Source organism: Talpa occidentalis, unplaced genomic scaffold, assembly GCF_014898055.3.
Source record: "Talpa occidentalis isolate TD23 unplaced genomic scaffold, MPIMG_talOcc4v2.1 talOcc4.5, whole genome shotgun sequence".
Taxonomy (NCBI): Eukaryota; Metazoa; Chordata; class Mammalia; order Eulipotyphla; family Talpidae; genus Talpa; species Talpa occidentalis.
The window spans coordinates 53,566,383-53,580,744 of NW_023604861.1; positions in this window are offsets into that span (position 1 = coordinate 53,566,383).

Genomic DNA, 14,362 nt, shown 5'->3' on the forward strand with positions numbered 1-14,362 from the left:
ACTGTTGCTGGAGATAACAGCCTGGCTTCCTACAAATCTGACATAGATAACGGGCTGGCTTCCCGGGATGAAGCCATGGTTGGTTTTCTGGAGTAGCTGCTGCAAGTTGTGGGTCAGAGTTCTATTTTTACACATGGTCTGGTCTTGGCCCCCTTGTCTATTCAGTCTCTTGCTGTGCAGGAAGTGCACATAATAGCTCACGTGTGCTACCAAGGTCCGTGCAAATAGAGGAAGGAATTGAAGGACAGCGTTTGGTAACAGGTAACAGGGGTGATGGAAGAATTCAAAGACAGTTCAAACTCTACTACCATCAGACTGCCTGGATATAAATCCCAACTCTGCGACTCACTCACTAAATGTGAGAATAATAATGTCTACTTCATAGTGTATGATTCATTATTAAGTATACATTAAATAAACTATTATATCAACTAATAAAGTGACATAGTGATCAGAACAGTTTCTGACCCAAAGTGTTAGCTATTCTCATTACCCTGGGACTAGGGAGATATTATCAGCTGACAGTCTATCAGGTGGAAGAGCAGGCTTTGAAGTACGCTTTGGACAAGTTTGGACACCCAGGTGGGTACACAGGGTGAAGCTGATTTATCCCCTTCTTGTATACTTCCAAGGAGATTGCAGTGTGTATATTGCTAAGAACTGAATGTTTATGTCCCCTCAAAATTCATATATAGAAGATATCTCCAATGTGATGGGATTTGGAGGAGGGAACTTTGGAACATACCTAGGCTTAGTGAGTTCTTGAGGGTGGGATTAATGCCCTTATAAAAAGAGACCAGAGAGCTTGCTCTCTCTCCAGACTACATGCACAGGGAAGGCCACATGAGGACCTAGCAAGAAGATAGCCATTTGCTAACGGAAGTGGGTGCTCAGCAGACACTGGAATCTGTCCGATGTGGACATCTTGGACAGCCCAGCTTCCAGAACTGTGAGAAATTAATGTTTGTTGCTCTAGTCGCCCAATGGATGCTATTTTGTCTTAGAACCCTGAACTAAGACAGTTAGTCCTTCTTCCTGTTTCGCTTAAGCCATCCCCTTTCATTTGTAACAGTGACTTTGAGATCTGTTTTTTTCCTTCTCCCAAGGAATTAGCAGCACTACCCCTCAGGCAAACAGTATTATTGGTCCAAAAAATTGAATTACCGGAGCAATGAGTAAAATGAGAAAAAAAGATTACAAAGATTGACAGTTTTCATCATAAAGATACTTTACATGTGTTTAACACTTTCGAGCTTACAAATCATTTTCTGTTTTTCAGGCAAGTAAAAATAATTATTTTTGACTGCTAAGGAGTGCATGGCATGGATACTAAATTACAGATTCATTCAATTTCCTCTGATACCTGGCTTCAGTTCATTAGCATCCTAACACTTTAAATTCACGCTGCTATTCTCGACTGCCATTTCTAGGGAGAAACTGATTTCATTTTCAAGGATGACTCACAAGCATATATTAATGCTAAGGAGTTATTTACCAACCTTGACCCTTATGAAAATACCCTGTCTAACCTATATTTATTTGTTTACATAAAATCTTTCCACTGATAAAATGAAAGGCAAAGAATCTGTGTAAACATGTACTTTCTTAAAGTACTATATTCTATCTTTCGATCATTTTTGCAGAAAAGGAAAAGATCAAGGAGAATTTGAATCTTAAAATTCAAACTTTTTTTTAACCATGTGAATCATAGTCTTCTATATAATAGAAATTCAGGAAATCTGATAATTTATTCCATGCATATAGGCAGGAACTGTCATCCACAGTATAGATAGCCTTGTTCAGAAAATAAACAAACATTAAATGCAGGCTGAAGTGTCATTAATTTTGCCAACAGCGATAAACCTACATTAAGGATGTAACTAGCAGGAGTTTGCTTTGCCATCATTATGTAGAATAAGAAGATGGACCACTTAAAGTGGAGTTTAAATACCTACTGGATCAAAGTCAAATAGGCTCTGTTTTTCCTTTGGAATTTCTGGTAGGCTAAAGAGCACATGACTACTAACCATTCCATTTGCTTTAGTACTGACAAAAAGGAAGCAAGTAAAATTCTAAAATCATGGTGATTTAATACATTTGCATAAATGCATCACATACTTACATTTCTTAAAAATAAACCAATGCACCTGTCTTTTTAAAGTGCCATATTTTTCAGAATCTTAGCCAATAATGGTGTTAACTTGTCAGGCTATTTCACTAAGGAAATTGGTGTCTTAAATCCCTGGACCCAGCCATTTGGAGCTGCTGTTCCTCTGATTAAAACCATTCAGCAAGGATGCTTTCCTAATTAAAAAGAAATTTCCTGTCAAATGAGTTCTTCTCTCTTCATTTACAAACATGACAAAATTCTTAGATGTTAGCCTGTATTTGCAAGTATCTTAATAGCAAGGCAAATAAATATTGGTTGACTCACCAACTGTTAAATAAGTCTGCTTCAATATTGTTGCTTCTTTCTTGGCCACCAGTAAAATTAGATAATTTCCATTTGGATATATATGTCCAATCACATAACCATCAGGATGCCTTTACTTTCTTAACAACAACAACAAAAAAAAAACCCAAGCCACTAATTTTGATCAATATGCTAACTCTGAATAAATGAATAACTTACCTTTGCCATTCTTTGTTATTTTGCCCTAATTTTGTAATATTTGCCCTTTAATATCAACAGATTATTTATTTTAACATACTCAAGTCTTGGAATAAATCCCATAAATATTTGCAATTTTTAAGGGTATCCAACATTTCCTTCTCCATATTTCTAGATGCAGTCTTTTGCTCTTTTTCTTTTTAACTGACATAACATTAATTTACAGTATTTATGATTTAGAGGTGTATGATCACTCCCTTCAGGTGTTGATACCATATCACACCCACTCCCATAGTCCTCCACCATAGTTATTGTGCTCCCTCCCTACTTTGTTCTTTTCCCCCTACTCCCCCTCTGGTAACCTCAGGCCTAGACTCAGAGTTCTAGGGTTTATTATTGGTTTCATTTTATTTGATCCTTTGTTTTGTTTCTCTATATTCCACGTAAGAGACACCATCCGGCCTTTGTCTTTCTCCCACTGATTTACTTCACTTAGAATGGTCTCCTCTAGGTCCATCCATGTCATTGCAAATGGAAGAGTTTATCTTTTTTTCATAACTAACCAGTATTCTGTTGTGTATGTGTATCACAACTTCCTGATCTAGTTATCTGTTTTGGGGCATTAAGGCTGCTTATATAACTTGGCTATTGTAAACAGTGTTGCTATATATATATACACACATATATATATATATATATTATGCATATATATATGCATCTATCCTTTTGAATTAGTGCTTTTTTGCATTTTGTGGGTAGATACCTAAGAGTGGAATTGCAGGATTATATGGTAGATCTATTTTCAAAATCTTGAGAAACCGCCATACTGTTTTCCATAGAAGCTTGACCAGTTTACATTTCTACCAATCGTGTATGGGAGTGCCTTGTTCTCCACATCCTCACCAACACTTGTATCTACTCTTTTGGTCATGGGCCATTCTCACACCTGGTATCTCACTGTGGTTTTGATTTGCATTTCCCTGATAAGGGGTGATAAGCATTGGATTGGTCTCCAACAGCAAGGAAAACAAAAGAGAATATAATAATTGGGACTATTTCAAACTAAAGAGCTTCTGCAAAATGAAAGAAACTGTCACTAAACAAAAAGACACTCTACTGAATGGGGGGAAATATTCACATACCATACATCTGACAAGGGGCTGATATCAAAGATCTACAAAGAACTCATACTACTCAACAAAACAGAACAAATAGCCTAATCAGAAGATGGTCAGGAAAGCTAAACATGCACTTCTCCAAAGAAGACATACAGATGACCAACAGGCACATGAAAAAATGTTTTCTTGTGAATTTACTTTTGCAGTTAGTCCTTTGGCCCACAGTGGATGAGAGGAGAAAGAACTGGAAATAAGGCTTAAACAGATCTAATGGGCTGCTATGATTGAAACTTTGTGTCCCTCCCAAATCCATTTGTTGAAAACCTGACCCCTAAGATGATAGTTTTATGAGGTGAGATCTTGGGAGGTGATTATATCTTGAGGGTGGAGCCCTCATAAATGGGATTAGTGCCCTTGTGAAAGGGGCCCTAGAGAAAGTCATTGTCCCTACTGCCAATTGAGTTATAACATAAGGGTTGTAACTAAATCAGCTGAATCTACTGGCACCTTGATCTTGGACTTCCAATCTCCTGATCTGTGAGAAAAAAGTTTGTGTTGTGTATAAGTCTCATAGTCTATGGTATGAGTTGGGAAGGACTTAAACATGAATTGAGAAGGACTCTGGTAAATATAATGGAGGTGACTGACACTGTGGTCTAAGATTAAGTTCCTGGGCTGCTTGAATTTTGCATTCCCAGCCTCTTAGCTCCAGGATTCTATGAAAAATGAGAGATTCTAGCATATGTAGGATGTTCCACTTGCACACACTGGAGTTCAGAGAATGTACACAGCTTTATCAGGCTCTCTATTTGACATATTTAGTCAAGCTTTACTTCAACAGCAGGAGTTTCTGATATAGTCTGATAGCCAATTGAAATTTAGAAAATACAAGCATCATGGAAGTGATGGCATCTGACCTGATTCCACAAAACAAATGCTCCTACCTGCTAGTATCTGATTATTAAATTTATGAACTGACTTTCCTTCAAATGTATTTTTTTCATGATGGTTATTTTACATAGTTTGACAGTGTGCATGTGTGGATATATAATCTATAAAAATAACGTTCAACCTCATCCAGGGTCCTCTGCCTTTACCAGGAAGAGGTCAAAACAGTCTAAAATCTGGGTAAACAAAAGGGTTTGTAGATTAGTGATATTGATGAATTAATGGCAGTATTTGAAAAACTCAGTGAGGATACCTATTGTGTGTCTCCTTGATAAAACACTTTTCACAACACTTCTGACACTTATATTCACCAAATATGCAGGAGCTTCCCCACCAACACTAAGCAATTCTCCACCACATCAGCTGGGTGGCCTACAATTTAACTCAATTCTAACACTATCTGCCTGGAGATAGCATCAAATCCCACAGATTAAGGGCTGAGTCCCACGACTGCTCCCTCTCCATTTCAGTGCCAATCACAAGCTATAGAGCCCACAACTTCTGTCTGGTTTGGCTACACAAGAGATTCTCACCACCCTCTCCTCAGGTTTCATTAATTTACTAGAGAATCTCACAGAACTCAGGAAAATACTTATGTTCAGTTTTTGTTTTTGTTTTTTTAAAGAATATGATAAAGGATACTGAAAAAGAGCCAGAGGAAGAGATACGTAGGATCTGGAAGGGCCCCAGTGTAAGAGCTTGTCTGGAGTTGGGCTGCATCACCCTCCTGGTGGGTTGATGTGTTCACCCACCTAGAAGTTCGCTGAGTGCTCTACTGGCATGAAGCTTCATCACATAGTCATGATCAATTATTAGAGCTGTTTCTGGGCCTTCTCCTTTCTCTGAGGGCTGAAAATTCCAAACTTTTGATCATTATTTGGTCCTTCTGGTGACCAGCCTGCAATCAAGAATCATCTAGGAGCCCATACAGAGTCCACTCATTAGAATAAAAGATGCTCCTGGTCGGGTTATCCCTTTGGAATTTACAAGGGATTGGGGAGCCCTGAGTCAGGGACAGGGTCAAAGACAAATATTAGAACATGAGCTGCTCCTCATGCTCTTATCACTATAAACATCACAAGGGTTTCAAGACCTCTGTGCCAGGAACTTGGGGCAGAGACCAATATATTTTTTTTCTATTATCTCTCAGGGGCAACATTTTATCCTCCAATATCAATAAACAAGAGCTCAGAGTAAATTATCTTTCTCTTTCTGCTAGAAGAGGCAACTTGTTTAGGTAGCAAGCAAGACCCAATACCCAGTGACAGTGTGACAAAGTGGTGACACAGACTTTACATCAGACTGAATCCCACCACTACACAGCCTTGTAATATGGCTACTTGGACCCAGCTTAACCCTGTTGTGCTTCAGTTTTCTTATCTATAAAGTGGGGATCTGATAATACTTATCTTTAGGACTCTTCTGAGTATTAAATGATATTACTCAACCAGCAGATAATTGTTTTTAAAAAGTGGGTTCCAGTCCTTATCTTGGAAAAAACACCTTTTGGAAGCAGTTCATAATTATTGCATTATCTCATGACTGGTGGCGTGGCTGGAGGTTGCCCACACATCTTAAAAGGGTGGTGTGAGAGCCCTAGCAGAGGAGTGGGAAATTGGAGGGCAGGCAATTTTCGTGCATAAACATCACTTCCCAAGGAGCAACAAGCAGCAGCAGCTGGCACAGTCCTTAGGTTCTCTAGAAAAGGAGAAAACACCAAAAGTGGTCTTTTCCAGTCAGTTTCAAGCAGGAGCCACTCACCAGATAGGAATAATCACGTTTCCAAGAGCTGAAAACATGAGGTCACCCAACTTCTTCCAAATGCCTCATCAGACTACACGTAATGAATCAATCCAACTGATGATAGTCTCCCTTCTTAAATTGCAACATCTGCAGATGTAAAGCAAAAGAAGAAAACATAAAGCTACTCTCAGGCTCTTCAAACTGCAGTCGCTTTTATGGCTTTGCAAATACTGTTTATTAATGACCGCTCTTATTTATCATCTTCCCAAGAAGTCTGGAAGTCAATAGCAAAGGTGTACTCCTCTGAGTTATTACAGAAGGATACAGAAACAGCACAATCATAGTAAATGTGTGGGAAGAACATGTTCTGCACCCAGTCTTTACTGGTAAACACAAAAGATTGCTTCCCACGACAATAGCCCATATCTGCTCATATATTTGGGCAATAAGAAGACTGCATTTAGACCATTTGATACCAGAGTTTCAGCAAGCACACACTCCCAGTTGCCACTCCAGAGACTCATAACTCATCTGGATTATTTATTCTTGGAAGAAGCTAAGCACAGAGAAGCAGGAGATGTATCACAGGGACATGGATAAATACACCTAATTATAGACTGAGCTATTAGCATGACATGAATTGCTGTTTCTGAAAATGATCTGACAGCCAGCAAAAGCTCCTGTCACCAACGTAGCCCATCTGTTAGCAAACAGGGCCCCGCAAAGAGCAGTCACTGCTCTGACACCCGCCCTATCTGGGTCTGAGGCTCCATGCTTCAATGTCTTTCCCTTTGCTTTGCTCATGAAAATTAGTTGTATTTTACAAATCACTTATGTTTTTAATGGATTGACAGAGCTGCTGGCATTGTCATGATTTCCTGGATGTTACTGGTGTTTCTCACTTTACTTAGGTAATTGCTATACCCCGGGTAGACACAGGTTGAAGGCAGAGCTGTGTGTGTGTGTAGGTGTATATATGTGTGTGTCTCTTGGTTTATGCTGCAGAAAGAACTTGCAAATCTGTGCTGCAGTACCTTCTGACACCTCTATTCATCTGACCTTCAAAATTCATTTAGATCAAATCAAACACTAGTTCATGCCTAAATGCCTTATGCTAAGTGAATACTAAATGAACCTTTTTTTTTTTTTGGTCTTTCTGCATTTTATTTCATGACATTAGTATCAAAGTGAGAATTCTCCCCTCTATTTACAAAACACCAGTCCTGTCCAGAAAAGAACAGTAAAAAATTTTGGTGCTTGGTGACCAGACATGACACATGGGATTTTTCGTGAATTTGAATTGGAGTCTCTCAGTCTCTGGTTGAATTTATTTTGGAAAGGGACTCTCAAAATATTTAAAGACAATTCTGAAAATAAATATGGAGCATGGGATATGAGGTGGAACTGGAGGTTACATTTGTAACAGAGATAGAATCTTAAAATTATTCATGTTCTTTCTTTGTTTACTTGATTTCTTCACCCAGGTCTTGGTTGGCCCAGGGTATCTATCTGTATGCCAGATAGGGGAAGGCCCTGAGAAATATTACAGAAAGACTGCAGAGGGAAAGCTGGAAATAACATTTAATTTTTCGCATGCAAATTTGGATTTTTGCAACAGAGCAATAAAATCAAGTGACTGGCACAAATGAGAATTTACCAAATGCCTTTTCACATTTACTCCCATTCTCCTTTGGTATGTCAACAGGAATGGCCAAAAGAATCATATTACCAGGTTTTTTTCTAGTGAGAAAATAACCTTCTGTCATTGACAGCAAAGCCAGGAGGCCTGAATGTTCCGAGTTTGGGTTTGGAGAGGGGCGGGTGTGCTAAATAAGAGATGATAATAACAACCCAGGAAAAATGAGTTCTTAGGATGATTTACTACCAACAACAACTTTTGCCACAGGGTCATACAGAAACAGAACCTTCAGGGTTAACTTCCCAGGCTGCTACCAGTGCCCATGTGTCATGGGTACCAAATGGACAGCCAGAGGACCTGCAGCAGAATCTGGGCTGAACCTAAGATGCAGCAGGACTCCCTTGGATCTGCAGATGGCCAGAGTCCAGGAAAAGTCATTTCAGGCAGGGAGTGCTCTGGGTCTTGATCAAGTCAAGAGAAACCAAGTCAGAAGCTAAAGCAGTCAGCCTGGGGCCAGTGGTTCCCAAGAGGCATAAAACATAGCTCTTTATGTTCGGGACAGCGGTCAGCACATACCCACAGACAGCACAAGGCCAGGAGGTCTCTTCTCCCCATTGATGGAGAAAAGCTAAGACCCTCTTTCACACATAAGTAGATTTCATCGTGGGAAGAAACAGGGAAAGAGGGAGGAAGAGGGAGGCAAACAAAGAGAGGAAGGATCTTTTTCCCAAATGCTGAAAAAATACACATATACTCACAATGGATCAGATGACGTTTAAGCTGTATTGGACACTTAATTAAGAGCGTTCTTGCTAAGTAATGGGTAAAGACGTGGGAGAAATGCTGTTTTAGAGTCTTGCTAATGGGTTGGACAAACAGGCAGAATTATGCTCCTGATGTGCAAAAAAGAGTCCACTATTTTTGGACACATTGACATCTCTTTCCCTTTGCCAACTACTAGTACTTCTGAAAATGAGCTGCTTTTTCTTTCTTTACTTTTCATTCCTTTCCTTAAATGTTATTTACTTATTTATGTTTAAAGATTCATCCTGCACCTCTTCAAGGAATAGGAAAGCTCATATTTAGCCAAGTATAAGCTGCACTATAAATAACCTGGGATGCTGTACCAAGTCAGACATAAACTTGCAGTCATTCAGGCTGTCAATTGGTTTTGCTTAAAAGATGCTGCCTGCATTTATTTGACAGTCTCTCAATTTCTAGGGATGATTTTGGAATTGAACATGAAATATGTGAAATGGGTGCTCACTCATGGAGCTTCCATTAAACAGTACTGTGTAGTTTTTTGACAGATGACAGTGGCATGCTTCCTGTTGTCTCAGAGCATGGCCTTGCAGTCCTGTGGGCCTAGGTTTTAAGATTCCCTTCCTCTTGGAAAGAGGCAGTTATCCAATTCCGAGTCAAAGCGCCTAAGTTTGATTTTAAGCTTCTCATGGCACCCAGGTCCTTAAGTGAGACAACATATATAGAATTAATCCTTCCACAAATGGAGGGTCTAGTATTATGATATTCATGTGTTAACTGAGTACTGATGAAAGGTAATTTGAGTTTTCAGTAAAAGTTGAAACCAATAAATTTTTGTAACCACCTTGCTTATTTGTTTGAAGAGTCCATCCTGTCCCGGGGTACACTTGGGGTCCCAGCTTCATAAGTGCAGGGAAATAGCAGACTTCATCCCATCTGTAAGACAAAGGTGATGAGAGGAAGAGTCATAATTCCTTGCTTTTATTGTGTCAGGCAGTGTCTAAGCACGTTACAAGAATTACCTCATTTAGTCTTCAGAGCAACCCTATGAGTCAAATACTATATCATTTCCATTTTGTAAATTAGGAAAGAGATTTGGAGACATCAAATCTCAGTATTAACAGCCAGGAAATGAACAGTACATGAAAAACCAGGAGGTTGGGCCTTCCTGGTGGCGCAAGGGGTTAAGCACTGCATTATGAAACAATCTGCAGCCTCGGCAGCACGAGTTTGATCCCCAGCTGCCAGGGAGCAACCCACATGGCACAGCAGACCTCTTCTGACTCGCCCACTACTCCTCTCAGCAGTGCACTTTGGTCAATCTGCCTGTTCTGTTCCCCACTGTCTCTGGTGAATCCTGTCACCCCCCACATCTCTGGCCTGTACCCCAGCACTTGTACACATAAATAAATAAATCTTAAAAAAAGAAAAGAAAAACCAGGGGGCAGAGTCAGGTGCCAAGTGAGTCCGACACCCAAGTAGTAAATAAAACCAGGAAGGTCACAACAGTCTGTCTCATGGCTAGCAGGAGGCTGCTGTCCTGTGCTCTGCTACCATCCGGTGTGCAACAGGTCCCAACATTAACTCTACTACAAACCGAAGTTCAGAGAAAATAGAATATCATCTGCTCTCTGTACTGGGAACAAGGACACAACTAACTAAAGGGCCCACCAGAAAAATTATCATGAATAAGATACAGATTGAGCAGAAAGATGAGAGAAAGAAGGTTTGGGAGGGCTTGCTGGATTCAGGAGGACTTATGAGCTTCTAGAAAAAAGCATAGTATTCCTATGTACTTATGGGAGAAAGAGAACCAGAGAAAGAAAAGTGACAGGAGGATAACAGCTTCTGTCACTTGATCTGGGTCAGCCTGCCCGTGTGTGTGCTGCAAGATGGGCATGAAATGTGGCTGTGCAGGGGAACCCAGGAGGGAAGGCATGGGTAGGACAGCTTCTATAGCCACTCACCTAACACTCATATTTGTACGCCAGTTTACAGTCTATAAATACATTCATGAACATCATCTCACCAGATACTACAGTGATAATTGTTCCAACCTATAGGCCTTTCTCTGTGTGGTTCCAGTGGAAAGCAATTAGCATGTGTATGAAACCAAGACTGTTTACACTTCATGCCTCAAAGCTAATCATCTCCCAGTAGTTTTATTTGTTCATTTGTTTTTATGTAAACTGTTCATTGAGAATGGAATTGAGAACAGCAAGAGATACAAGCATATCAAAATGTCCTCAATTACTTTAAAATGTTGATACTGTCCCTGCTGTGTAAGAGACAGCACTGACACATGCCAGAATTTGTAAATGAGTCATGAGACCCTTCGTTAACCCGTTACTCACTTTTAGAAGGAGGCACAAACAGATGCCAACAAAGAAGCTTCTCATTGTTCTTACAGGCTGTTTACAAATTCTCACAGGTTTCCGTCATGGATGACACTGGATAGCTGTGACATATGCCATTTTGCCGAGTAGGGACAGATCACCACACATCTCCTCCAGATGGCGAGGATCATGCTTTCACATCCATCTGCTGGCTCACCCGAAGGTCAGGGATGTGAGGTTCCCCTCCCAGCAGCACTCCTTCACCTCAAACCGGCAGGGCAAATCGTCTGTGGTTTTCAGTTACCCAGTAAAATGCATTATTCCTTGGGAATTGACTGCAAATAGCCCCCGCCCCCACCCCATATCAGATTGACAGCACAGCAATAAAATGTGAACCCAAGATTATTTTACTGAGAATCAAAGGAAACAGTATATACCAAGCCCATATGCCTTAAATTGGCATTTTTCCACTCAGGGCTTCATTTGCCAAACGCTGGCATGGACGAGCAGGCCGCCTGTGTGGGCCAAGTTCCTGTCACGCTTGGCTGGTGGTGGCAGCACATCCCAGAGGCAGCTCCAGCCTTGGCTGAGGCAGCCCTTCCTGCCAGGCAGACCAAGGCTTTTCAGCAAGCAGGTGAGCCGTTCACAGGGTCAAATTCAGTGCTGCCTTTTCCACTTTCCCTTATTTCCTGTGAGTCCAGTATTAAGGGTTCTTCCGCCGTGTGAACAATTGTCTAGATTGACATCTAAAAACAGTATCCTTACATGTCTGTCTATCCATCTATAGGAATAAACAGGAGGTCCTGAGATAACTTCATTTCCTTCTAGGTCATCTTATTGATGAGGGGAAAAATAAAATGATTTCTGGCTTAGTCCACTGTCTGTGTGGAGTTTATACTTTCTTTTTTTTTTTAAAGATTTATTTATTTATGCATACAGGAACTGGGGTAAAGAACAGAAGTGGGGCAGGGGGTAGGATTCACCAGAGACAGAGCGGGAAGCAGAACAGGCAGATGTACTGAAATACACTGCTGAGGGGAGCAGCAGGGGAGACAGGAGAGGTCTGCTGTGCCATGTGGGTTAGCTCCCTGACCAGCCAGAGATCAAACTTGTGCTGCAGTGGTTGCGCATATCATCATATTGCTGTAACTTAACCCCTTGTGCCACCAGGGAGGCCCTGGAGTTTGTGCTTTCTGCTCACGAATGCTTGGATTTTCTCTGGGTACTCTGCTTAACTCACACTAAACTGGTGTGTCTCTATTGTGCCAGTCTGTGTGAGTCTGTGAGTGACTCTCTGTGTGGGTGAGTATGAGTCTTTATCTCATATGTGAGGATCCTGCCCACCAAATCTGCTTTATCATCTCCCGATAGTATTGTGCTTCTCTGCGTTGTGCTGTGGGTTGTTCGTTGATTCACACAAAACCACTCATTGTGTGATTCAAGTCAAGTTACCCAACTGCTCTGAGCCTCAGTTCTCTCCTCTGCAAAAAGGACATGAGTGATAGCCACCTATTTAATAAAATGATGTCTGTAAGGTGCTTAGCACCATTCCCAGCACATAACACATGCTCACTAAACAGTCGTTACTCTTAGAGATGGCACCTAAGAGTGATTCTCCATTATTGTGCAGTTATGAAGAGGATGTTATGAAGATGATGACACCACACCAGACTGGCTTTTCTGACATGATTTGAAGCAATAGTTAGCTCACATTTAGATCTTTTGTGTATGTGTATCTGTGAGTCTGTGTCTGTGAGGGAGTCTGTGTCTGTGAATCTGTGTGTGTGTGTGTGTGTGTGTGTGTCTGTGAATCCCTGTGAGTGTGTGTGTATGTACGTGTGCCCTGTGATGGGAGAGCATCCTGTCTGGGGCATGAGTCCCACCCAGTGACCTGAGCTGCCAGGATAGGCTCTGACCCTAAACTGGAACACGTGGGTTGGAAAATGAATGAATACAAATGATTGTCTAATTCTAGAATTGTTTTGGGTCCTTTTTTAGACGTTTGGTGGGGTTCTTTTGACCAGAAATATGTCATGATAATTTAACTCTTGTTTATATCAATTAGCCTATAGTAAAATTAGTTTCATCATAACTTGTTTCACTTTAAGTTGCAGTTTCCAAGAATCTATGATGATAATTGAGGACTTACTGTATATGCATAAATGTTAAGCATGAATCACAGAAATATTCTAGTCAAAAGTGAGACTATGAGCCATAATTAACATCTCATTTTAAAAATTGTTGATGTTGTTATCCCATTTTGATTCATAGCAAATGAAATATTTGCCCTTACCTCTCCCCATAGCCACTTGAGCAAACACTTAACTCTTCCCAGGGAACCAGAAAGATAGCCCCTTAGATTCACAGCTGTAGGTGGTAAGGTTTTCTCAGAGAGGAGGTAGAGACTATAGCATTTGCCAAGGACTCAAAGGAAAGCAATTTTGAAGCAAAATGGCTCAAGCAAGGGCCTCTCTGGTGGCACAAGGGGTTAAGCCTGGCACTATGAAGCTATCCACAGCCTCTGCAGCAGGAGTGCGATCCCTGGCCAGCCAGGAAGCACCCCACATAGCGCAGCAGACCTCTCCTGTCTCTCTGGCTGCTCCCCTCAGCAGTGCATTTCAGTCAGCCTGCCTGTTCTGTTCCCCACTCTGTCTCTGGTGAATCCTCTCATCCTCTACACCTCTGGCCTGTACCCCAGTTCTTATATGAATAAATAAGTGAATCTTAAAAAAAAATCGCTCCAACAAAATAGTTTGAATTTGTGTTTATTGAGGGCACCTAACCGCAAGGTCTAAAAGTTTATTTATCATGTGTTTATTCATTATCTACTCAATGAATATTTGAGAGCTTTTTCTATACTACTACTGAGGGCACAGTCAATGGGAGTCATTGTCCTGAAATGTAGGGCAAACATGGGAAAAGAATGCCCTTCAGTCACCAACTGGTGCTTTCCAGAGCATGTTCCATCATTTCTTCCTCTGGGTTTCACTGAAAATGACAAAGCTGACATGATTCTCCTCTTTGACAGAGAGGATACTGAGGCCTCTCTGCATTGTGCTGTGGGTTGTTGATTCACACAAAAGCACTCATTGTATGATTCAGGTCAAGTTACCCAACTGCTCTGAGCTTCAGTTCTCTCCTCTGCAAAAAGGACAGGAATGATAGCCACCTGTTTAATAAAATGACATCTTTAAAGTGCTTAGCA